The sequence below is a fragment of the Daucus carota genome, chromosome 4, assembly GCF_001625215.2.
Source record: "Daucus carota subsp. sativus chromosome 4, DH1 v3.0, whole genome shotgun sequence".
NCBI lineage: Eukaryota > Viridiplantae > Streptophyta > Magnoliopsida > Apiales > Apiaceae > Daucus > Daucus carota.
The window spans coordinates 26,415,234-26,439,591 of record NC_030384.2 but is presented as its reverse complement, the minus strand read 5'-3'; the positions used below and the strand labels follow the sequence as shown (position 1 = coordinate 26,439,591).

Below are 24,358 nucleotides of genomic sequence, written 5' to 3'. Positions count from 1 at the left end.
ATCCATTTCCACGGATGTAAAGTTGGGTGCAATAGGTGTACATACTCGATCCCTTTCTGTTAAATATTTTTATTTTTATGAAATGTATGTGATATGGGTCAGAAATAATATTTAATTATTATTGGATATTAAAAGCCCAAGAATACTAAAGCACAGTTAAATAGGGCCTGAGGCTCTTAAATATTAATTAATTTCGTAATTAATTAATAGAGGCCCAGTTAGAGGTCCAGTTGCGAGTCTAAATTCTATAATACATCTGATTCTAGCAGATAAATATTCAGAAGTTCGGATAAACGTCAACAACAAGAGGATGAGAGTTCTATCTTATCTCTTGCTTCGAGGCATACTTCGATAAGAAGTCTGATACACGGAATCATACTTCCACCCGACTTCTGACTCCGAAGCGCCTATATAAAGGGCTCTACCCCTCATAACTAGAACTACGTTTTGGACTTGATTCTTCTCCACGCAGAAGATACGTAGGCATCTCGCACCGAGACCAGTCCAAAGCACGAATCGCTCACCCCCGTTTTTAGTTCTATAACATTTGGCGCCAACTGTGGGAAAGACAACAACAACCATGACGAACCCAACCGGACCACGTTCAGAAATTCATGTTCCACGCGGTCGAACCACCACCGGAGTCTCGACTGAATCAACCCCTGTGACTACCTCACTCCCGCTCAGTACGACCATTGCTCAAACTACTACTCCCCTGACTTTTGGCTCGCTGCCCCCTCTGACTCGAGTAATTGCAACCGTCACCGACGCCGGCACGCATTACTCAACAGTCACGACAACCACTCGTGGAGGCACGGGTGATGACTATGTGCACGTAACTGATTACGACTCCTCGGAGTCGGAGCAAGAGCGTGATACCCCCCCTCGAAGGAGGAGAGAAACCGATCATACTCGGCACCGTCGACGTCGCCATAGACAAGAAGCTAATGAGCCCCGGGGGCCAATAACTTATGAGGAAAGGATCCGGGCCCATGAAGAGGAAATCGCACGGTTAAAGAGAGACCAGGCAAGGATGCAACCCCCAGAATCTAGGGAGGAAATCCCTCGTCAAACCGTGATGAATCAAATTCACTTGTTACCAGCAGGCGATCCTGATAACCCGGTTCCCCCTTTTACACAAGAAATCATGGGTGCAAGGATTTCCCGAAAATTCAAGCTCCCCACCATTAAAGCTTATGATGGTACGGGTGATCCCGCTAATCATGTTCGGACCTTCATGAACGCTCTGCTACTCCAGCCCGTCACCGAAGCAATTAAGTGCCGCGCTTTCCCCCAAACCTTGAGTGGGATGGCCCAACATTGGTATAGTCGCCTACCCCCTAATTCTATCTCTTGTTTTGCTGACTTGAGCAGGGCTTTTATAGGGCAATTTGTTGGAAGCAAAACACATGCTAAGAGCTCTGCCTCCCTAATGAATTTGCATCAAGGTAAGAACGAATCGCTCCGAGAGTATATGAATCGTTTTACCAAAGAAGCCTTGAAGGTCCCAGACCTTGATCAGAAGGTAGCCATGATTGCCCTCCAACAAGGCACCACTGATGACAATTTTCGCCGATCCCTAGCCAAGAGGGCTCCGGACAATATGAACGATTTACAAGAGAGGGCCGGAAAGTATATAAAGGCGGAGGAAAGTTTGAGAAAATCCCAGAACAATCAGGGACCGAATACCAACTTCAAGAAGCGTGGGAATGATACGGAGTATAATGCTGAGAATAAGTACTCCCGGAAGGAAGATGAGGAAAAATCGCCTGCTAAAAAGAAGATGGGGCCGAGGTTTACTGAGTATGCCAGGCTTAACGCCCCGAGGAGTCAAATCCTGTTGGAAATTGAGAAGGACGAAAGTGTTAGATGGCCGAAGCCTATAAGGACCGATCCGGAGAAACGTAACAAGGATTTATATTGTCGATTCCACAAAGACACGGGACATAAGACCGATGATTGCCGACAGTTGAAGGATGAGATTGAGTTCTTGATCCGAAGAGGCAAGTTATCCAAATTTACCAAGGATGGAGACAAGAATCATCGAGATAGTGATAATCGTGGAAGAGACAACGATGACAAAAGAACTCAGCCTCGAGGGCCTGTTATTAATGTAATCTCCGGAGGACCTACGGCTGCAGGCACTTCAAGCAATTCAAGAAAGGCTTATGCAAGGGAAGTGATGAGTATAGTTGGAGAACCCCCGAAGCGGGCAAAAATTGACTATGCAATGGCATTTGATAACGTCGACCTTGAGAAGGTAAAATTCCCCCATGATGACCCCTTAGTAATTACACCAGTGATTGGAAACTCGTCCGTAAAAAGAGTGCTCATTGATAATGGAGCCTCGGTGGATATTTTGTTCTATGATGCCTATGAAAAGATGGGATACTCCGATAATCAACTAACACCCTCGGATATGCCTATATATGGCTTCAACAATGTGGAAACCAAGATTGAAGGCATGATCCAACTCCCTGTAACTATGGGTACCGAACCTAGACAAGCCACATGCATGATAAATTTCTTGGTTGTTAAAGCTTCGTCGACCTATAATGCCATCCTTGGAAGGACCGGGATACACGCTTTTAAAGCAATCCCCTCCACTTACCACATGAAGATCAAATTCCCGACTAGGAACGGAATTGGAGAAGAATTAGGAGATCAGAAAATGGCCCGAAGCTGTTATATTGGGGCATTAAGATCTGGAGGAGCCGGGGGGCAAGTATTACCTATAGAGGACCTTGATGTCCGAGAAGAAGAGGAAAGGAGAGGCAAGCCTGCCGAAGATTTGGTTCCAATCCAATTGTATACAGAAGAACCTGAAAAGGTCACTTATGTTGGAGCATTACTCCAGGAAGATTTGAAACAAGAGTTTGTCAGGTTCTTGAGGAACAACCGTGATGTTTTCGCTTGGACAGCAGCTGATATGCCAGGTATCGACCCCTCATTCATAACACATAAGTTGAATGTAAACCCCGCGAGGAAACCTATTAAACAGAAGAAAAGGAACTTCGCCCCTGAAAGGCAAGAAGCCATTAAACAGGAGGTCGATAAGTTGTTGGAAGCAGGTTTTATCGAAGAGATACAATTTCCAGAATGGTTGGCGAACCCTGTTATGGTCAAAAAGGCCAATGGAAAATGGAGGATGTGTGTAGACTTCACTGATCTGAATGATGCTTGTCCCAAGGATTGTTTCCCTCTTCCAAGAATAGACACGTTAATAGATGCCACCGCTGGCCATGAGATGCTGAGCTTCATGGATGGCTTCAGCGGATATAATCAGATCCGGATGGACAAGGACGATGTACCCAAGGTATCGTTTATTACTGACTTTGGTGTATTTTGTTATTTGGTTATGGCCTTTGGACTTAAGAATGCAGGAGCAACGTACCAACGCCTTGCAAACAAGATGTTTAAACATCTGATTGGAAAGACTATGGAGGTATATGTAGACGATATGTTGGTGAAAAGCTTGAACAAAGCGGATCACCTTGAACACCTTAGAGAAGCCTTTGAAGTCCTGAGGACGCATAAGATGATGTTAAACCCAGCTAAGTGTGCCTTTGGGGTCGGTTCTGGGAAGTTCCTGGGTCTAATGGTCTCAAAGCGTGGTATTGAAGCCAACCCCGACAAGATAAAAGCTATCCTAGATATGGAACCCCCAAAGAGCGTAAGGGATGTTCAGAAACTGACAGGAAGAATTACAGCCTTGGGAAGGTTTGTATCCAAGTCGGGAGACAAGTGCTTGCCTTTCTTCAAAGCGTTAAAGAAGGTTAAGAACTTTGAATGGACGGATGAGAGCCAAGTGGCCTTCGAACATCTAAAGAAATATATGGCAGAGCCACCACTCTTATCAAAACCCCTAGAGGGCGAAACCCTGTATGTATACTTAGCTGTCTCGGAACAAGCGCTAAGTGCCGTCTTGGTTCGGGAGGAATCCAAAGTCCAGAAACCAGTATACTATGTGAGCAAGGTGCTGCATGGAGCGGAGCTCAATTACTCAGTGATCGAAAAGTTTGCCTTGGCCATGATTACGGCCTCGAGGAAGTTGAGACCTTACTTTCAGTCTCATAAGATAGAAGTCCTGACAGACCAACCTCTCCGAAATGTTATACATAGCCCTAAGGCTAGTGGAAGATTGATCAAGTGGGCAATTGAGCTTGGAGAATTTGATATCCGATACAAACCTCGAACGGCGATTAAAGCTCAGGCCTTAGCTGACTTCCTAGTTGAATGTACCATTAGCAACCAGGAAGTCGGGGGGCAAGGAGACAAGGTAGAAGAACCTACTAAGGAAGAAAAACCTAAAGAATACTGGCTACTATTTTTTGACGGGGCTTCAAAAACAAAAGGTAGTGGTGCAGGACTTGTGCTCCAAAGCCCTGATGGCTTTACTGTGGAATATGCTATTAAGCTAGACTTTCCGACCACCAATAATGAAGCAGAGTATGAAGCGTTGATAGCTGGACTTGGTCTAGCCAGAACCTTGAGGGTAAAGAATTTGAAGGTCTGTGGTGACTCAAAGCTTGTAGTCTTCCAAGTGAATGGAGAGTTTGAAGCCCGTGAGGAAACTATGCTAAAATACCTAAGGATTGTAAAGACCCAGATGGCCCTATTCGAAGAATGCTTGGTAGAATATGTGCCAAGGGAGGAGAACACCAAGGCCGATGCCTTATCGCAATTTGCATCCTCCGACGATGAGGTATGCTCAGGAAGTGTTTACTATCAGGTTCTGAGAACCCCTAGTATCGAAGCAAAGTTAGTTGCCCCCATTGACACAGGGGCCACTTGGATGGATGAGATTAAGTTGTATTTGCAAAGTGGTCATCTGCCGCCTAATACTGATGAAGCACGAAAGTTACAGGTAAGGGCCCTTAAGTATGTACTCATTGAGGGGGTCTTATATAGAAAATCGTTTGTGATCCCTTATATAAGATGTTTGAGGCCGGATGAGGCTCGAGAAGCCCTTAGAGAAGTTCATGAAGGGGTATGTGGCCAACACCTCGGTGGAAGAGCATTGGCTCATAAAGTGACTCGCCTTGGGTTCTATTGGCCAGATATGCTAAAGCACGCTCAAGACTATGTGAAAAGGTGTGATCGTTGTCAAAGGTTCGCACCTGTTGTACGACAGCCACCTGAGATGCTGACATCTATCAATACTCCTATCCCCTTTGCAATGTGGGGAATGGATATTCTTGGACCGTTTCCACTTGCTAGTGCACAAAGAAAGTTCCTCTTGGTTGCAATTGATTATTTCACTAAGTGGATTGAAGCCAAGCCGCTGGCCAAGATAACCACCAAGCAAGTTGCACAATTTGTGTGGGAGAACATTATTTGCAGGTACGGAATACCTCGAGTCATGGTTACAGACAATGGGACTCAGTTCAATAACGCTGAGTTTAAAAGTTATTGTGAGGATTACTCGATTGAGTTACGCTTTACTTCAGTGGCTCACCCTCAAGCTAATGGACAAGCTGAGGTGGCCAATAGAATAATCCTCGATGGACTGAAGAAGAGAGTTGAGAAAGCCCAGGGATCATGGGCCGATGACATACTTCCTATACTATGGGCGTATCGAACCACTTGCAAGATTTCAACAGGGGCAACCCCCTTTCAGCTGGCTTATGGAGCCGAGGCAATGGTGCCACTTGAAATCACTCATACATCCTCCAGGGTCCAGCAGTATGAGCCAGGAGCCAATGAAGAGGGTATGAGACTTGCGCTTGATATGATCGATGAGATTCGTGACGAAGCTCATGCTAAGATTGTGGAAAACCAGAAACGAGCTTCCTATTACTATAACCTACGGGTTAAGGAGCGATATTTCAGGGAAGGAGATCTGGTACTTAGAAAAATTGAGGCTTCGGGGGTAGGTCCCAAAGGCAAGATGGCTCCAAATTGGGAAGGCCCCTACCAAGTTAAGACTGTCACAGGCCATGGCTCATACAAACTTCAAACCCTGGAAGGAGTTGAAGTTCCCAGAAGTTGGCACGCAACCAACTTGAAGATATATTATATCTAATACTTATCGTATGAAAGTAGGAGTTAATAGGTATCACGGGAATAAGGTCATGTCGACCACTGCCATATAGTTGAATTCAAGCTTAGTTTATCTCTTTTACTATGATATTAATGAAAATCCCGAGGATTTTAGCCTTGATTTTGTTAAATTGCTATGAGTTTATTTGTGCTTACCTTTGAATAAAACATCCTGAAAAAGGATACAGGCTTGAAGCTGAGAAAAAGTACTAAGTAAATTCCAAATATGACGGTCAAAAGTCGACTAACCCTGAAGGGTCATCTTAAGACAATTTGGAGTTTTGAAATTCTAAGTATGAATCACTTAGATTCATATAAGTTAAAATCCCGAGTGGACTATTTCGAGGTTCGAATTAGCGAATCTTATAAAAGTTGGCCTAAAATATTCTAAGTAAGGAATGTTAAAGGCACAAATTGCAAAATACGAAACAAAAGCGACTTAAATAAATAAGTTAATAAAGTTAAACCCCGAGGGGCATAAACATTCGAATAATTAGATAATTACAAAAATAGCCACGCAGGGCATAAAATTAACTAAGGCAGACCGTCGTCAAAGACGTCATCCCCTTCTTTGGCGTCCGCCACCTTTTCTAGAACCTCCCCCACGTCCTCGGGTTCCTTCGCCGCGTCCTCGGCCATTGGGGAGTGAACTTCATCCTGGGGGACTCCATCCTGGGAGTCGACAGGGTGAGAATCCCCGAGCGCCTCCTCCTCGAGGTCGATCGGAGAAGCAGGAGTCTTCCCCGGGATAGGAGGGACGGGGAACTTCTCTAGTGAAACCCCTTCTATCTTGGAGCTTAACTCCGCGATAATCGACTCCCAACACAGAGTGAAAGTCTCCGGGAAGCTGGCATCATACTCCGCCGCCAAAAGGTCGTCAGATTCCTTGGACTTTTTGTAGTCCTCGATCGCCTCCGCGCGCGTCCGTGCCAGCTCCGCCTCCAAGGTCCGAACTTTCTCTTGTTCGGCCACTAACTCGGCCTCCACCTTTCTGAACTGCTCGAAGTTGGCGGTGGAGGAGGCGAAGTAGCGGTCGCGGTCGCGTTCCGCGATTGCTTTCTCAGCTCTCACCGCCTTCAAATTATGAACGGCGGCTTGCAGGTACGTATTAACCTGCACAGTGAGGGGAACTGTTAAAATAGAAATCTTAAGTTTAAAGATAGTAAATTACTAAGTTGAAAAACATACCGAGGCTACGGCCTGGGCCCCCAACATCTCGATCTGTAGATCGTCCGAGGACTCGACCACATGGGCCCTGTCCCGCGGAGTGACCACATTTTTGGACCACTCTGTGGCGGCCCGAGAATCACCGACCACAGTGTCCTTGTTCAGAAGCCCCCACTGGACCACGTAAGGACTTGAATCCTCATCAATGGCAGTGGGCCTTGGGCTTAAGAAAGCCGGAACTTCCTCCACGGCCCCAGAAACTCCATCCTTCCTGGCCCGCTTAGAGCGGGGAATCACTGTCGCAACGGCCTTTTCTGCGGCCGCCTCCCGTTTCTTAAAAATGCTCCCTAAAGCGGCTTGGGCTGCAAATAAAAAAACACACAAAGAATTAGAAGCCCATTTTGTAAGGATAAGAGAAATACACAAGTAAACAGGGCATACCCTCAGGGCCCAAATCGCTAAGCCCATGCAATTGGAGGGAGGCCTCTGAAATAAGCAACGAGCAATGATGGAGATTATCTCCTGTCAAAACCCTGATGGCAGCCTCTTCCTCGACCCCCAATTTAAGGGACCGCATCGTTCCGTCCTCGGCCCGGCTAAAATCCGAGTAGAAGTAATCGGCCCAATCGGCCCCTTCCATGTATAGGTAAAACCACTGTTTCTTCCAATTTGGAAGAGAATCGGGGGCCGAGTCAGAAACGAAGATACTGCGGCCCAAAGTCCGATATTGGATTTTAACCCAGCCTTCGTCGTTTGGGGCATTCACAAACTTAAACAGATATCTAAATACAGCCACGCTGGGCTCTAAGTTATGCTTCTTGCACTGGACCAAAAAACAATTTATGAACCTCCAACCATTGGGCTGGAGTTGGGTTGGGCATACCCGGGCTTCGGCTAAAAGCCTATAAACGAACATCGGGGGAGGCAACCTAAACCCAGCATAAAAAGTCTCTTTATAAATCCTAATTGTCCCGGGCTTCGGGTAACAAGCCCGGTCATTTGGGCCCGGAAGTTCGGCCCTATAAGGGTGTTCAATCCCAAAGAGTTTGCTCATAACATCGATATCTTTCTGGGTAAGCTTAGAAGGGTAGTTGTAAGCATCTAAGTGGAGCAAGTTGGGGAACGCTTGGCCAAACTCACTTAATAAATCTCTAAGTGAAAATACACTTGCATGAACAAGAGATTTTTTACCTCGGTTTGCGCGCGAGCGGGCGGCCTGAGGCTCAGAAAGTTGAGATTGCTGGGATGATGAGGAATCCGCCATTGATGTTCTTCGTAAGAAGGTTTGAAACCCAGAAAGTGAATGAAAGAGATGAAGATTCGTCGGAAACTGGAAAAACGCTTGAAGGTCGCCCGGATTCTGCAAAAATCTTGAAGATCGCCGGAAAAATTGCCTTGAAAATCGCCGAGAAACTAGAGAAAACTAAAAGGCTAGAGAGTGTTTGAAAGTGTTTAAGCTCTTGAACTTGTGAAGTGTTTTGAGTGAAATGAGAAATGAACTCTCAGTCCCTCAATTTATAGAAACCCACAGCCGGTTCCCCTACCGGTAAACCCTAAAATGAACTGGCCACAGCCCGTGAAATGGGCCTTGGGCCGGTCATCCAGCCATATCAAAGGCGGGAAGCCCATAAATTTAAAAAATTGAATCCATTCTAGAAGGATCTCAAGAATTCTGGGGACACTTGGAAAATTAAAAGAAAAATGAGCTATATAGGCCTGACAAGTATAGACTATGGCCCACAACCTATAACGGTAATATGCACCTAAGACAGTTATAGGGATGTATATTACCCATAAATATGCCTCCTTGGCGGGTGTACCCACGCCAAGGGAGCAATTACAAATCAAGCCTGTGAAGGCCTTAAAGACAACCACGCCCAGGGAGCATATTTCCTAGGCGTGGTACAACACTATGCCTCCTTGGCGGGTGTACCCACGCCAAGGGAGCAATTACAAATCAAGCCTGTGAAGGCCTTAAAGACAACCACGCCCAGGGAGCATATTTCCTAGGCGTGGTACAACACTATGCCTCCTTGGCGGGTGTACCCACGCCAAGAGAGCAATTGCAGATCAAGCCTGTGAAGGCCTTAAAGACAACCACGCCCAGGGAGCATATTTCCTAGGCGTGGTACAATATTGTGTCTCCTTGGCGGGTGTACCCACGCCAAGGAAGCACTAGCAAATGAAGCCTAGGTAAAAGCTTTGAAGTCAACCACGCCTCTAGGCGTTGTATGGAATTATGTCTCCTTGGCGTGTGTACCCACGCCAAGGAAGCATGTCACAGTGGAAGCTACGTCAAGCACGCCTAGGAGACATAACTCCTAGGCGTGGCATGCTAAAATGCCTCCTTGGCGTGGGTACCCACGCCCAGGAGGCAGAATAGCCAAGACATCAACCAACCACGCCCAGGAGACATAATTCCTGGGCGTGGCAAGCTAAAGTGCTTCCTTGGCGGGGGTACCCACGCCAAGGGAGCATCTCAGGGAGAGGGATGAGTTTCTATTAAAGAATTATTTAATTCTTAAAAAAGAAATGTCCCAAAAATTCCAAAAATAGGGAAAATACAAGAAAAATTCCTGAAAAATCTGGAAAATAGAATAAAGCTGAGATTTATTTCTCAAAAATTATTTTGAAAATTCTTTAAAGGCTAGAAAAATTCTAGAAGATTGAAATTTAATCGTAAAAATTTCGATTAATTTGAATTTAGCCCTGGAAAAATACGAAAGTACTCGAAAGTACCATTACAAACGTAATTTCGAAAAATACTTGTTGACTCGTAGTATCGTGGAAACGATTCGAAAGGTCAAAAGAAAGACTCGTGTCTTCCGGTACTCCAATCGAAAATGAAGTACGATCCCGAAGGATACGAAACAGAGCTATCTTTACTCTACAGTCAATTCAAGTCATCTCTTGAATTGTTTCAAAGTAGTCAAGATCGGTGAGATCCTTGCGCTATTTATGGAACTTCAGACCTTGGATGATAAGAGTTGGCAAAAGTTAGCTTTCTCGCATGATGTATGAAGCTCAGAGAGCCGATAAGGTCTCAGCAACTTTTGAAAAGTTTCTACAAAACTTTTCGAAAGTTGGGGGGCAAATGATATGGGTCAGAAATAATATTTAATTATTATTGGATATTAAAAGCCCAAGAATACTAAAGCACAGTTAAATAGGGCCTGAGGCTCTTAAATATTAATTAATTTCGTAATTAATTAATAGAGGCCCAGTTAGAGGTCCAGTTGCGAGTCTAAATTCTATAATACATCTGATTCTAGTAGATAAATATTCAGAAGTTCGGATAAACGTCAACAACAAGAGGATGAGAGTTCTATCTTATCTCTTGCTTCGAGGCATACTTCGATAAGAAGTCTGATACACGGAATCATACTTCCACCCGACTTCTGACTCCGAAGCGCCTATATAAAGGGCTCTACCCCTCATAACTAGAACTACGTTTTGGACTTGATTCTTCTCCACGCAGAAGATACGTAGGCATCTCGCACCGAGACCAGTCCAAAGCACGAATCGCTCACCCCCGTTTTTAGTTCTATAACAGTATGGGAAAGAAGTACTGCTGGATGTGAGCTGTGAAGTGTGTTTCTTTTTTATGCTTGATGATTCTGGTTTGGATAAAACCCGATCCGATCCGAAATCCGTTGAATCGGGTTCGGTTTTGGTTTTTCAAATCCGTTCGAGTTTGGATCGGGTTCGGGTTTGGTGAATATATATTTTCGGGTTCGGGTTCGGATATCACAGATATCCGAACCGATCCGACCCGTTGCCATCCCTAATTGTAATGTATTTCAGTATTTTTTAGCAATCTTCCAGATCAAACATTTAACAACACAATCCAGGAGAACAAGATTATACCTTTTAGTCGGGTCTTTTGCCAAAATCACCATATAATAGCCAAACCAAAAGTAGTCAAATATTTAGATGACCTTGTTAAGAATTTAAAACAGTCAAGAAGCCATAATGATAAATATTTACTATCAACCTCAAGCTAAGACACCTGCATTGACTGGATAGCTTCCTTGGCATTTTGCAATACATTTGAATTTTCCCTCTATTGTGTAAGCCTCTTCCCCACAGCCAATGCAACTAAAGAACCACCAAGCATTAAACTCTTCTACGATTTTTCACTACGTCATATATGGGCTTCAGCAACACTTATTTTAGTGTTTCAAGCAAAAGTGTAGCCTTATATAGTCTTGAATGCATTGACTTTCATCTACGGTTACACTTTTTTTTTGTGTTACAAGTGAGATTAATAAATGTTATCATAGACATAATCAGGTATCTATGGTAACTACAATCTCGGTGTAGCTGTTGTTCTTTAAGAAAAATGTAACTAAAAACTGTAAAAATGAGCGGGCTAATGAAAATATTGAGGCAGGCTTCAAAACAAAACAAGCGGGCTTCTAAAAAAAATCTCTACTTATCTAAATAATAAAACACTCTCATAAAATTAAAAAAATCACTATCGCAGGTAGTCTTCAGTCTCTCTCTCACTCTTTACTCTCCATCTCTTTCCCTCCATGGTGACCAGCTAGCAATAAAGGTGAATAGCGACCAAAGAACACTTCTCTCTCACTCTCCTCTTCAGGTTCTCCCACTATTCTCTCATCGGATTCTCTTTTCGGCTCTTCATGATTTCAAATTAGGGTTACAGAAATTGGGGCTTTTTCCGATTAAGCATTCTACAGGTCTTCTTCTCCTTGTTTGAATGTCTTCTCGTTTAAGCTATGTTTAAATCTGTGGATATGTGCAAATATATATAAATATGTTAAGATAAATGGATTATGAAAAAGACTTGTATGTGCTTTTAGTATTCCTGCTTGAAACTAGGTAAACAGCGACCCAATATCACTATTCTCTCACTCTCCTTTTCATGTTCTCCCACTATTTTCTATTCGATTTTTCTGTCAGTTCTTCAGAATTTCAAATTAGGTTTATAGAAATTTGGGCTTTTTTGCGATTAAGCATTCTACTGGTCTTCTTCTTCTTGTTTGAATGTCTTCTTATTTATGCTATGTGTAAATATGTTGATATGTGCAAATATAGGTTGGGATAAATGGATTATGAAAAAGACTTGTATGTGCTATTAAAAACTTATTTTACGTACTCTGTTTTTTTTTATAATACTTTTAAGCTTGATGATTGTTACCATTGAGTTATGAAACCAGCTGCTAGGGTATTTAGATATCTTCTATTTCCTATTTTGGCTTTTAAAATTTTCTGTTTGATATTGTTCTTTGTAGTAAAAGGTCGTAGCATCGACAATGAACCGGAGCATCTAAGCGCCTTAGTTAATTTTCTAATTTTCTAATAGACTTTAAAATATTGTTTCCTTTCTCCAGGTGTGTGAGTGACTATATATCTTATATATTTTTGCATCTACCTTTATTATATTTCTTAATGCCAGGACTTAGCAAAGGCTTTCATTGAGGTACTTTGTAATGAAAAAGTGATGAAACAATCATTTAATATATCTGGGAACAAGTATGTTACATTTTATGGATTAGCAAGAGCATGTGCCAAGGTATGTTGTTCAGTGTACATACTCTACGCCTCATGAAATTTTAAATTAATGTCTATGCACGTTTGTCACAGGATGGGGGATTCCCTGAGCCCGAACTTGTTCATACAATTCCAAAGAATTCAGTTTTGGTAAAAAGAAAGCTTTTCTCTAATCAGTGACCTGGTACATTGTTGTAGATTCTGCCAATGTTTTACTAACATGATACTACACTTTTGTGCTCTACTTAGTCTAATAATTATCTCATACTAGCTTTTCTTGCCCGCGCTCCGCGCACAGGTGTCTTGATATTATAGTTGGTTTTTTGTGGTGTAGTAAAATAATTTTTGTAATTAAGAATAAAAAATTAAACTATCAAATAATCCCAAATGAAGAATAAAATTTTTAAAAAAATATAATCCAAAATAAACATAGTCCGGATGATAACCTCATAGTCTATAAAGAATTTGAGCATAATCTCAAATACTTATTATATTATTATTTCATAAAAATCTAAATATTGTAGTACGATTATTCAGCATTCTTGGAGATGTTATAATCAGAGATCTAGAAGCTATATATATCCATCACGATCAAGTCTGGAACAATATAAAAAATTTATAAATTATTCTCATATTATTTTGATATGAAATATATAATTATACGATTCTGTGTGAATAAATGAGCAAATTAAATAAATAACTATGTCTTATGCTATATACCGCACTCAAATTTAAATTAACATCGACTTTTGATATCGGTGTGTTGATAAAGCCGATATTTTTTGTAGTTGTATAGATTCATAGATTGTCACCAAACATGTTTGAGAATTAAATGTATTTAGATGTGTATATGATTGTGACGAATGAAAATTATGATCCAACATTCACACATTTGAACCTTCATACTTGCTAGAACCAAGATCACCGTCGTTTCTAATCGTCTTGATAAATATGAATCAAATATTCTGCGAGTTCTCCACTCAAGTCAACAATGATTGACTCCCTACATACCTATACATGCATGTAATAAGTTAAAGTATGAAATATTTCTCAATTATTATTTTATTGTATATCTATTTATCATTTTACCTCCCATTACAATACATTACTATACCAAAAAAGTGTAACTGTAAATTAATATATTTCTTCAATGTAGCGGCAAAAATCTTTGTATATATATTGTTACTGTAGCATATGCAATTTTATAGTTGGAATTGACGTAGGTATTTTATAATAGTAGATATGCAGTTTTTTTTGTGAGAATAGAGATCTGCAATATATACAAAAACAACATTTAAATAAAAAGGAAACTAAATAAATAAGAGTTTTTGATTTATGTAGTTTATATTAGTAGCAGATTTAATTTAGCGAGTAAAATAGTGAATGAGATTTTGTATTATAATATTTGATGAGTATTCAAATTCAAAATTTATAATAGATAGAATTTATTTTTCAGCATTATCAATGATTAAAATGCATTTAAAATAGATATTTTTTTGTTAACGTTTTTTGGCATAGTAATGTATTTAAATTACGTAATATTTTTTGGCATTGTACTAAATTAAGACATTGATTTTTTATAAAAAATTTTACTAAAAAATTTAACTATGTTATAATATTTTTATAATGAATTATTTAACTAAACTATGATATTTTGGCATACTAATGAATTCTATCGTTTTGGGAATAGTAATGAATTATTTAACTAAATTTAAATATTTTGAAAGTGATATCTATATCTATATCTATATCTATATATATATATATATTATTTTTATACACTTTATTTTATCACAAATTAATAAATTGATAAAAAATACGTTAGCAAGCTAGCAATTTAGATTCTTCAGATCGAGTATCATCCATGAAATTTAGGTCTGATGTTCCATGTATTAGTCAGAATACATGATTTGTATTTCATCGAGCATTCAGAGATGACAATCAAATAACACCAATTAATTATGTCAATTAAATACAAATGCTATAATATATACAGAAATTCAAGGATAGTCAACCTACATATATAATTGATTCACTTCACTTGACATAAATATAATTTTTTTAAAAAAATATATAATATATACATCTTTTATAAAAAAATATAAATAGATTTCGTTTCTACACTTCATTTGATTAACAATTAAATAAAATAAAGACGTCTTTAATAAAGAAGTAAACTAATTATATTGTTGATATTTTAAACCGCATTGAAATTTAAAATTTGCAACGACTGCCATGTACTTAACTGAATTTGAATGTTTCCTAAATCTAGGGGATACGCTATACCTAAATTTACATGGTACATTTTAGTTGTTTAGCATTGAATGAGTAACTATATATTTTAATATTACCAAATGAAATTGATTAATCATACTTGTGAATTATTCCATCTAACTTAAAAATCGAATAAATTAAAGAAGCATAATAGTAGATGCGAATTTTTTTTTATGATGAGTAACTATATATTTTAATATTACCAAAAGAAATTGATTAATCATACTTGTGAATTATTCCATCTAACTTAAAAATCGAATAAATTAAGGAAACATAATAGTAGATGCGAATTTTTTTTTATGATATTATGATTTACAGTGAGATTAGAGATTTGCAACAGATACAAAGACAATATTTTAACAAAAAAGAAAGTAAATAAATAAGAGTTTTTGATTTATGTAGTTAATGTTAGTAGCAGATTTAATTTAGCGAGTAAAATTGAGAATGAGATTTTGTATTATGATGTTTGATGAGTATTGAAATTCAAATTTTGTAACCGATAGAATTTATTTTACATAATTATCAATGTCTAAAATGTATTTATAATAGATATTTTTTGTTACAACTTTTTGGCATAGTAATGTATTGTAATCTATGTGATATATTTTGGCAGGATAATGCATTAAGACATCGATTTTCTAGAAAATATTTAACTAAAAATTTTAACTAAATTATAATATTTTTAAAATGAATTATTTAACTAAATTATAATATTTTGACATACGAATGAATTATATCGTTTTGGGAATATTAATGAATTATTTAACTAAATTTAAATATTTTAAAAACGAATTTTTTTTAAATATATATTATTTTTTTACACTTTATTTTATCACAAATAAATAAATAAATAATACATAAAGAAGCTAGCAATTCAGATCCTTCAGATCGATTATCAGCCATGAAATTTAGGTCTGTTGTTCCATTTAGTAGTCAGAATACAGGGTTTGTATTTCATCAAGCATTCAGAGATGACAATTAAATAACACCAGTTAGTGTATGTCAATTAAATATAAATGCTATAATATATGCACAAATTAAGGGATAGTTAACATAGATATATAATTGATTCACTTCACTTGACTTAAATATAATATTTCTAAGAAAATATATAATATATATGTCTTTTATTATAAATATATCTAGATTTCGTTTATACACTTCATTTGATTAAGAGTTAAATAAAATAAAGACGTCTTTAACACAGAAGTAAACTAATTACATCATTGTTACTTATATATGTTACCTCAATGAATAAGAGATTAAATCAATAAATTAAAATCACGGATTATAATGATATTTCCATCCGCATTGAAATTTGAAATTTGCAACGGATACACTATACTTAAAATGTTTCCTAAATCTAAGGGATACGTTATACTTCAATTTACATGGAAACACATATTCTTTTCATTATTATCATTGTATTTGTACTCAAGTCCTTTATGTTCTTATAAGTTTTTATAAAAATATTATAAAATACAAATTATGAAAATTTTATTATCTCTTTCAAAAACAATAGATAAAAAATCTAAAAACCCGTCAATGATTAATTTAAATAGATCATGTGATCAAAACTATAACTTACTCCCGAGACAATGCATGAGCCAAATGAGAACTTGCAATATAAAATTTATGACTAAAACAACTACTTCTCAATGAACTTGAGTGACTAAAAGTGCTAACTTGCGAAATTATATATTCTCAAGATAATAAACAAAGACTACACCAATGTAAATAAGGAGACAATTACATTGACATCATTTCGTCAGACTTCTCCATCTCACGTGATGCTTCCTCAATGTTAACTGCATTGCTAGCCTCATTGTCTACTTTTCTCACTCCCGTCTGACCATTTCAGATCCCTTTACAACTTCCTTTGTATTGAGAATCTGGCTGATGATCTTTACCAAAGTTTCACACACCAAATAGTCTCCGCGTCAACTCCTTTGAATACATGCTGCTCAAATCAATAATTAGTTGTTTCAAAGGACTTTGAGATTGTTAAAAGAGCACCCAAACTTTCGTCATTCCTTTCTAGATGCTTGTAGACAACTGACAACTATCTAAGCAATTGTATCATACATACACATAAGTTATACATACATATGTAAATTCTAATGATTGATATTAAATTAATAAATGATTCCATTTGTTATATAATCAATCTAAATAAGTATTAATAAATTTTTTCACAAACTTGCACAAAATAGGCTGAGATTCAATTTACCAAGTGAGACAACAATAAATCATTCTCCTTTTATTGACAACTCTAAAATTTGTATCAGATGAATCTGTATAGCCAGATTGGTGTGTTGCTAATCAGAGGAACTGAGCGGCCAGACAAATGGTAGTTTAAGTATTTTATATACACATACACAAAAATTAATAATTAGTGTTAATTAAATGATAAATATGATAATCAAGCTAGCAAAAAATATGATAACACCAAAAATCAGTTGAATGTAGTAGGAAATACGACGCCTTTAGGTTATTTGAGTCTCACGACTTGTCTCAGCCATGCTTTCTTCATTGTAATGTAGTTTCCCCGGCCTTTGATAGCTACAAATTGTAAAAAGAGATTCCATTAACATTCACATTCACATACCTTGTAAATTAAAAACATGTTTGAAATTTTAAAAGAATTGCTTACGGATATAGAAAAAAGAATGAAAATCTCAAACTATAAACTCAAAAAAGAAAAAGAAAAAGGAAAACAAAGATAAATACAAACAATCAAAGATATGAGCATGAGGTCTTGATAACGGTTATATATATACCCAATCTCTACCAAATATATAGATATATAGACATATACATATAAATAGATGTGAAATCAATCAAACAAATTACCATAAATAAAATCATTATTTTAAATCTTGTCATACTATTGTTCAACGAAAGCTATAATCAAGGAAATTTGAATATCAAATTGAAGAGAGACAACCAATATGATTTCAATTTTGCAAATACTTACTTTGAATTCAAATTTTTAGATGGAAATGGAGAGAAACAAATGAAATTCACTCCCTTCCCATTCTGAAGCACCAATCATGCATATAATCAATAAGCTACATACTGACTACACGCGTGCCTTCTAAATTGCTTACAATTTCTGATCCTCAAAAGATATTATTCTTCAAACAAAATTAAAAAAAATTCAAACCAATTAAATATTTAAAAAACACCGATTATGCAGCTGATTGAGCATGCTTAAATATCAACTAAATGCTGCTTCACACACCTTACCATTACGACGCTCTGTTACTGCTCTGATATATAAATTTGAACTAATTTCATATTTATTTTAAAATAAAAAATTATAGAGTAAAACATATATAATGACGTATCTCAAATTTTTTATATATAAGAATTACTTTATTAAAATTGAAAAAAATAATATAATGAAGAAAACGATAACACATAAATAAATTTAACAAAACAATAGTCGAATCATAATTTTCTAAAGTATAACATATTTAATGGTGCATCAATACCTTAATCTTTTTTGTATAATCTTATGAAAATATTTTAACACTGCTTTATTTTTAAATATTTTAAGAAAAGACTATTAGCAGTTTAAAAGGTAGTAATCACTGTTTCAATATATTGAATTTTTAATGAAATATCATACAAAAAATCCTCTAAGTGCTTAGGAAGCCTTTCCATATTTAATTCGAAAGAGATAATAAGCTAACAATTACAATTAAAAATAGGTTAATGTACAAAATATACATGTAGTTGTGAATAAATTAAATGTATAAAGATAAGAAAATTATTGTTTGAAATTTTTTTAAATACATTTTAATTTTAAATATTTTAAGAAAAGGCAATCAACCATTTAAGAGATAATTATATTTTTAAATTTTTAATTTTTCATGCAACATCGTACAATAAAATCTTCAGAGTGCTTAGGAAGTCTTCCCATAAATGGTAAGATGAATTTGAATTTTTAAAATAAATGATAAGAATTGATTTGATTTTGAATTTAGAAATAATTAATGATGATTAGTTTCATATCTTGGAGAGTACTTGAGAAGTCTTTTCATTCATAAATTAGAGAGAGAGGAAGTCAATAACTACATTTAAAAAATATGCTAAAAATTAGGAATGAAATGATTTTTATTTAAGACAATTAAAATCAAAAGAAAGAATGCATGCATAATTCGTGGGACTGTCTAAAACTTGACTTATATAAATCAGTTGATTAGATGGCGCTGCTGATGTGGCATGATTAAAATATGTGGCTTTATGACGTGGCATTTTATGAATTACGTGGACTTCTTGACGTGGCATCGTTCAGGAATTATAAATAGAAAATAGATAAATAGATTTACTTTATGAGATCCTATAATAGTAAAAATAACGACTTAGATTATCTAATAACGAGAAACTATAACACAATCCTAAGCCTACTGGAAGTTTGAAATATGCATATCTAAATTTAAACTTTCTTTCAAAACTTAGTTGTTTGGTTAACTAGCTACATTTTTCTTTTTAATTGCAGTAGTTCTTCACCTGTGGTTGAAAAATTGAAGAGTGTGCTTGGAATATATAATCCCAGACTATGGTCTGGTAGAAGGTTTGACAAGGTTCGACATTTATGCTCATGAAATGTATTCATTAACTTGTTTTTGCATTCCTTGTACCATATGATTTGAATTGTAAATGGAGACTTAAATTATCTAATATTACTCTACAGTTAAGTGATGAAATCTAAATTTTAGATCTTTGTGAATTATATTAGAGCACTGCTTTTAGTATTCCTACTTAACACCATAGCTTGTTGGCACCGCTGCCTCTCAGTTCATCAAATTTTTCTCTTTCTTTTTCCACTTAATACTCACTCTGTGCCTCTCATTTTATTTAAGTTTTTTTACATTGCTTGGCAAGCATATAAAATATAGTTTCATACTTATTTTTAAAAATTTTCATTTTTGTATAAAAATTTAGACATTAAACTTTTATTTAAAAGAAAAATGTTCAAAATAATTTATCAAACTATATTTTATGTGAGCAATAAATGCATGCTGAGCCCCGTCCCTCAATGTAATTAATTGAGAGGGACATAAGGAGTAATAGTCACGGTCTTACCTCATGCATGTCAGTGCTTGAATTTTGACTAATCTTTTAGTGATACAATTTGAATAACTAGAGCAGATGTAGTGGAAGAATTAGTTTGTGTTGACAAAATTTTTCAATAGCGGTATAGCCATCATCATGCAGCAACATGTAAATTTGTACGAAAAGTCTGCAAACAGTGGTATACAATTTATGGTAGTCTATTAGTACAAAAGTATGGAGGGTATAACAATTGAAGCTAAAAATTATAAATATGATAACCTCTGTCACATCGCAGCTACAATATCAGTGTCTATGTTTAGGTACATCTTTGAATACGGTAATGAACTTGACAGGTAGATTATACACACGAAACAGTTTGAAAGCATTTCATAAGCAATAGAGATAAGTTGAAAAACAAAAAATACTGTTGAACCTAAACTTACTTTTAAATATCTTCAATTTTTTACTTGACAGTATAGCTATAACAGGATTTTCAGAGACCTCGCTAATATTGGCATCAGTTGATGTAACAGGCCTTCGCCATATAGTGACCTAGTGTGACTGCATATACATGGGAAAAAAGATAAGCCATCAAATTATAAATATGTAATATAAGTGACAAGACATGTGAATTATCGATGAACATAATATTTAAAATTAAAAGAATTAGTTATGCATTTATACCTCCCATCAGTTAATTAAAACCTTACTCCCTCTGTACCAAAAAACATTTCCTGTTTTGATTTTTTGCACTGTTTATTGTAAGCAATTGACTACTAATTTATACATAATTTATAAGATAAAATATAGTCATGAGTGATCTTGTTTGATTCGTATTTATGAGTACTTTAATACAGTGAAATTTTTATATTTAATACTAATACAAAATTAAAAATATTAAAGATAAGAAATGTGTGTTGGCAAACACGCACATGATTAACAGGAAAAGTATCAAGAGACGGAGGGAGACGGAGGGAGTACTATTTTTCTGTCATCATACATTGGTTGCTAACAGTAAACCGTTCGTAATCTTCAACGGCTCCAATAACATCCGAATGTAAGATAAACCATACTCCCTCCGTCCCAATGAATTGTATACAGTTTCCTTTTTGGGACGTCCCACCAATTGTATACATACCAAAAGTAGTAACTTTTATAATATAAAATAACATTACACCAACTACTTTCTTCCACTATCTCCATTCTATAATAATATAAACACTATTACACCCACTACTTTCCTCCACTATCTCCATTCTATAATAATATAAACACTATTACACCCACTAATTTCCTCCACTATCTCAAATCTATTATTAAATATAAATGGGTCCCACCACTATACTCACTTTTCATCTAACTTTACTCATTTTTTACACTTTTTCTTGGTCTCCGTGTCCCAGCCATTTGTATACAAATGACTGGGACGGAGGGAGTCATAGATAGATGACACAACATGTAATCGTAGCTCACAGCCTCACATCATAAACTACAGTTAGGTTATTTAAAAATGAATTAGGGAATCATAAAATGCAAAATATTCAAGATTTTCTCGGTTTCCATAAGAATTCGCAACAGTGAACAGCTCGCTCAAGTCAATACACTTAGGGGCCGTTTGGTTAGGGGTATTCTGGAAAGGGAAAGGTAATCAGCCTCATTGATTCCCTTTGTGCGTGTTTGTTTTGTAAATATCATCATTCCCTTTCCCCTTTTTTAGTAGTGGGTTTACCCAATAATGCTCATAACTCATTCCCCACCCCCAACCAGGTATTTGGATTCCCTTTCCTCACTTTTTATTTGTTTTGAGTTATAATTCATATTTTAAACAATTAAAATAAAAGATTATCATATAAAGTATTTTTAAGAATTAAAAATAATTTCTAATTTAGTTTTTTATAATAAATATAATTGTGACATAATTCACATGTTAATTTATTTTAAAAAATCAATAGTATGGTTAAATAAATTATATTAATTTATTAGAATGTAAATAAATAATCTTGTTATAAATATGAATACATTTAACTCTTTTGAAATTATATAATATTAAAAAAATCGAATATAAAATTAATCACACAAATTTCCATTTCGTTTCTGCAACAAAACCAAACAGGTAAAACAATTCAGGATCATTCCTTTCCTTTCTCCGCGTTTCTCTTTCTGGATTCCATTCTGTTTCCCAGAAGCGAACCAAACGGCCCCTTAAACTTGTGAAATGGAATCATGAAATCATCCTCTTTAATATTTCTCCTTGCATAAGAATAGATGTTAATATAGTAATATAATTCCCCTGCATTTAAAAAAAAAAACTATCAAATATATATGCAATCATAAGTGCAACTAAAAAAAATTATTGAAATTATATTTAATTGCATTGCAACTGATTGCATATGTCACAAAAATAAGTTCCCTGTCAATACTAATATCATAAAACAACTAGAAAATCAATTAAAAATAAACCTATAAAAACAACAAACAATACTTAAAAAATATAAAACTAAAAGAAAATGACCTAATGAGCTATTAGTGTTTGACCATATTAAACTTTCTTAACAAAGAGCATCAATAGTGGATCCTATATAATGCATTTTCTTGCATACAGTACGTGTAGACCTCCGAGAATCTTGCTAATGTTAATGTTATATTCCGCTGAGCTTTCAACATTATTATATAGTGTCAGAAGATGATTTTTTTACTCATGCAGCAGAAGAGAACCCTTGCTAACAAAGAAATTCCACTTCCGTTGAAACCGTAAATATTGGTCAAATTATAGAATATGAATTATGGAGGAAGTGGTTGGAAAACTAACTAGCTAGATACAAATGTGTTATAACCAAATTTAGCTAGGCCCTTATTAGACCGGGTACGTACTTGGTTGTTCATAGATATGAACTAGACTGTTTTATGTATTTCTTGATATATGGTTGCGCCCTCAAGTGCGGTGAAAGGAGGGGTGCAACCCTTGGTGTTGTTTAATGAGATGAAGGTAGTCAAGAAGAATTGACCCCATGTTTGAGACATGGGACGGTCCCTTAGGGGCTTAATTCTGTTAACATTTTATATTTATTAAGTTAATGTCGTAAAAGACTATCCTTTCGGGGATACGAATACTATACTTCCGAGGATATGAAGACCTATGCACATGGAGCCTATCAAAGTATGATTTGCAATCCTCAATTCTGTACTTTGTCGGGTCGTCCTCATGCGGGGCTTGAGGTGATCATGATTCTTAATGAAGGCCCCTTGAGGTGGTATGAAGAACGGTCACATGTCTGGATCCTGCATTCTGGTGATTTACCCTCATCGGGGGATTGAGATGATCTTATGTCCCAGTTGTTTAGGGGAGACCTTATCCTGTATTCTGGTGGGTTACCCTCACAAGGGATAAGGACGCGTCCTTACACATCAAGGATGGTCATGACTATACCGGACAACTCCTTCCATGATACGAAATGTAGATATTAGTCTTAACTCCGATAGTTAGGGGCAATGCAGAATTCGTGATGTACTTTGATTAGGAATCAGGTAGTTGGCCTCAAGACTAGTCCTTGGTGGAGTAGGACTCTCCTTCCAAGCATATTGGAACCGCATTGGTGGAAGACTCTTGAAGACCTTAGAAGACTAGTCCATTCGCCACCGTCTTGGCTTGGGACATATCTCAAAAAGACCTATATCTAATAGAATTAGGTGTCCTGAACACTAAGAACTATGTATGGTTTGATCCCTATAAATGTAGGGTCGTATGCACATTAAAGTGATTGAAAGTTAGGAGCGAGGAAGCAACCTATCATCACTTTGATCTCAGCCACCCCTAAACACACAACCACCGTAACAGATATTGATTCTGGCCACAAATCTCATCTCTGTTGATTACCAAATTTCTCTATCAACAAGATGAAAGAGAAAGTGGGGTTTGATCTTGGGAGTTGGATATAAAAAAAAAGTAAAAAACAGAAGTTGCATTTTGTTACATCAGATTGGAATGTATTTTTGTAAATATTTTCAAAAAATAGTAATATTATAAATAAAATTACAAAAAATAATAATCTTGATAAAAACCCAAAAATTAAATTATAAGTAAAAAATTTCAGGGTTTCGACACTCAAAGCTAGTATTTTATACCATCTATCTATCTATCTATCTATTCTATTAATAATAGCCCAACATGGGGCATGTGATCAAGTAAATTATGAGACTTTTTATTCATGTGAAAAGACTGATTTATCTTTTTGTCTATTATTTGTTTAAAAAATCATGGTTTTGAAGAATCGAACTCTTGTACATCCACCAACAT

General features: G+C 36.4%; 1 long non-coding RNA gene across 2 annotated transcripts; it reads left to right on the top strand.

Moving 5' to 3' along the window:
- Positions 1 to 11,650: 11,650 nt before the first annotated feature.
- LOC108215727 (uncharacterized) lies at positions 11,651 to 19,741 on the top strand. Of its 2 annotated transcripts, none has more exons than XR_001805979.2 (4): positions 11,651 to 11,912; positions 12,632 to 12,748; positions 12,820 to 12,910; positions 19,508 to 19,741. It is a non-coding gene; the product is annotated as an uncharacterized LOC108215727 (long non-coding RNA). The 2 variants fall into 2 exon arrangements; XR_001805980.2 differs by having other exon boundaries at positions 11,652 to 11,912; positions 12,820 to 12,876.
- The last annotated feature ends 4,617 nt before the right edge of the window (positions 19,742 to 24,358 follow it).